General features: G+C 46.5%; 1 protein-coding gene across 8 annotated transcripts in view; it reads left to right on the top strand.

Moving 5' to 3' along the window:
• The window catches only part of LOC106883292 (ankyrin repeat and zinc finger domain-containing protein 1), a 98312-nt gene that overhangs the window by 16224 nt on the left and 78924 nt on the right, over window positions 1–3164 (top strand). The window contains exon 1 of one of the 8 annotated variants that reach the window (XM_052970533.1): window positions 115–214. The exons of the other annotated variants lie outside the window; for them this stretch is intronic. The gene's annotated coding sequence lies outside the window, so the exon portion shown is untranslated. Of the gene's footprint in view, window positions 1–114; window positions 215–3164 lie in introns of those variants that run through there. 8 annotated transcript variants of the gene reach the window in all.

The following is a 3164-nucleotide window of genomic DNA, read 5'->3' as shown; positions in this document are numbered from 1 at the left end:
TTTATCTCCTATGTAAGGTAGCGATCATATGGTGCAAAATACGATAGTGTAGTAGATGCAGGCTGAAATGATTGCTACTGATTGTTTATGAATTCTGCAAAATGCGAGCTTTCTTTTCAGATACATGATGCTGCTGTTCCCTGCCCCAGGGTCTCACAGGCCCATACCTCCCACACCCTCAGGATTGGCTCTCTCAACGTCGGCACACTGAAAGGTAGGTCTGGTGAGATTGTTGAGATGCTTGAATGGAGATGTGTCGATATCTGCTGCCTCCAAGAAGTAAGGTGGAGAGGAGGTTCAGCTAGGTTCCTCACAAGCAAAGAACACAGGTACAAGATTTTCTGAGCAGGGAACACAGATGGGGTCAGGGGCGTGGGTATACTTCTTGCAGAGAAATGGGTGGATAAGGTAATCGAGGTAGTTAGAGTATGCAATAGAATACTTAAGATTAGATTAGTCCTTCACCATGGGTTAGCAACCATTATCTCAGCCTATGCCGCTCAACCCAGGCTACCCGACGGACAGAAAGACCGATTTTATGACACCCTCCTGTAGACTACCTCGTCGACGAATGACAGGGACCTTCTCTTTGTGGCTGGTGACTTCAATGGTCATGTTGGACAACATTCAGGGGGCTTCTATGGCGTACATGGAGGCTATGGTTTTGGTTCCCTCAATGAGGAGGGTACCAGGCTGCTGGAGTTCTGTGATGCAAATGACCTTATGATCTGCAATACTAACTTCAGGAAACCTGCCAGTCACCTAGTCACCTACCGTTCTGGCAGACACACTAACCAAATTGACTATATCCTCGCCAGGAAAAGGGAAATATGGCTGCTTATAAATGCCGAAACCTTCCCAGGTGAAGAATGTACCCCACAACATAGACTAGTAGTTAGTGACTTCAGGATCAGGGCTAAGTGGTTGCCCAGAAGACGACCAGCATGGAGGAGAAGGGTGTGGAAGCTCAAAGATCCTGCGAATGGACAGAGATTTAGAGACTTATTACTCGAAGCCTTTGACGAAATAGAAGGGGATATAGCTTCACACAATGTAGAAGACAACTTGAGTTGTCTACGGGACAACCTGCTGAGGGCCACTGACCAGATCTGTGGATGGTGCAAAGTCCCTTCTCGACCCAAAATAACGCGGTGGTAGAACAATGTTGTTGACAGGGCTATTAGACAAAAGAAACAGGCTTGGAAGGACTGGAAGAACGGTGGTAGCAGGGAATTGTATCAGACTGCCAGAAGGGAAGCTAGGCGACAGGTTTATTTAGCCAGAGGGGAGGCACATGAGAAAAAATTTGCCAATGTTCTGCGCAGTGAGGAACAAATACTTGAGGTATTTTGTGCTGCAAGACAGTGTGTGAGAGAGAATCGTGATGTCGTGGGAGAGAAATGTGTTCGCATGGATGATGGTACGCTTGCACTAAATGAGGCTGCAAAGAAAGAGGTTTGGAGATGCCACTACGAAAGATTGCTCAATAAAGAGAATGAATGGGAGAAAGAGAGTCTGCTGAATGTCGACCCAACACAGGGACCAGCTATCCGAGTTGACAGTACCATGGTAGATAAAGCAATTAAGAGTATGAAGACAGGGAAAGCTCCCGGCCCATCAGGAATCACTGCAGCGATGCTCAAAATATCTGACAGTGTCAGCTATAGCCTAGTCACCTGTATTGTTAATCAGGTGATACACAAAGGAGTCATACCCAATGACTGGTGTAGCAGCACCATTGTCAACTGCTACAAAGGTAAAGGTGACGCTTTAGATACAAAAAATTACAGAGTTATCAAGTTGTTAGATCAGGTAATGAAAGTCACGTAGAGGGTCATAGCCCAACTAATTAGGGAGTGAGTCAGTTTAGATGAGATGCAGTTTGGGTTCGTGCCTGGGAAAAGCACCACTGATGCTATATTTCTGGTAAACAACTTCAGGAGGAATACCTAGCCAAGGATAAACCTGGCTTTGACAGGGTCCCCCAATCCCTCATCTGGTGGTCAGTGAGGAAAGTAGGGATAGAAGAATGGTTAGTGAGAGCTGTGCGAGCCATGTACAGAGACGCTGTCAGTAAGGTGAGGGTTGGCAACGAGTACAGTGAAGAATTCCGTATAGATGTAGGGGTCCACCAAGGTTCAGTCCTCAGCCTTCTCCTATTTATCATAATCCTCTCAGCAATAACACAGGAATTCAAGACAGGTTGCCCCTGGGAGCTCCTCTATGCTGATGACATTGCACTAATTGCTGAGTCACTATCAGAACTAGAGGAGAAGTTTCAGGTGTGGAAGCAAGAACTAGAATCGAAGGGCCTCAGAGTCAACCTAGCTAAAACCAAAGTCCTAATAAGTAGGAAGGTAGATAAAACACAAACCCCTTCAGGTAGATGGCCCTGCTCAGTATGTAGAAAAGGAGTAGGTAGTAACTCTATAAGATGTACCCAGTGCAAGCTATGGACACATAAGAGGTGCAGCAATATCAAAGGCAGGCTAACTAGGAAGTTAGTTTTTGTATGTAGCAGATGTACAGGAGCATTAAACACTGTAAGTATGCAGAAAACAACTTCTGCCACATTAGTAAAAGGCAGACTGTATGATGCATGTGTACAAACAGCCATGCTACATGGCAGTGAAACATGGGCTATGACTGCTGAGGACATGCGTAAGCTCGCAAGGAATGAAGCCAGTATGTTCCGATGGATGTATAATGTTAGTGTGCATACTCAGCAGAGTGTAAGTACCTTGAGAGAAAAGTTGAACCTAAGAAGCATCAGTTGTGGTGTCAAGAGAGACGATTGCGCTGGTATGGTCACGTGGCGAGAATGGATGACGATAGCTGTGTGAAAAAGTGCCACACCCTAGCGGTTGAGGGAACCTGTGGAAGAGGCAGGGCCAGGAAGACCTGGGATGAGGTGGTGAAGCACGACCTCCGAACATTAGGCCTCACCAAGGCAATGACTTCTGACTGAGACCTTTGGAAATATGCTGTGCGTGAGAAGACCCGGGAAGCCAAGTGAGACCAAAATCCAAGGCCTCTGCCGGGGATATAGCCAGCCCACTTATGCGTACCTTTCCTCCATTGGACACTAAACTCCGCTTGTGAAGACCTGTTAAAGCAAGTGAAATCCAAATCAAACCAAATTCGACGACTGGCCCCCATGCCAA

Source organism: Octopus bimaculoides, chromosome 9 (assembly GCF_001194135.2).
Source record: "Octopus bimaculoides isolate UCB-OBI-ISO-001 chromosome 9, ASM119413v2, whole genome shotgun sequence".
Lineage (NCBI taxonomy): Eukaryota > Metazoa > Mollusca > Cephalopoda > Octopoda > Octopodidae > Octopus > Octopus bimaculoides.
The sequence above is the reverse complement of the archived record's forward strand: the minus strand, read 5'-3'. Positions and strand labels throughout refer to the sequence as shown.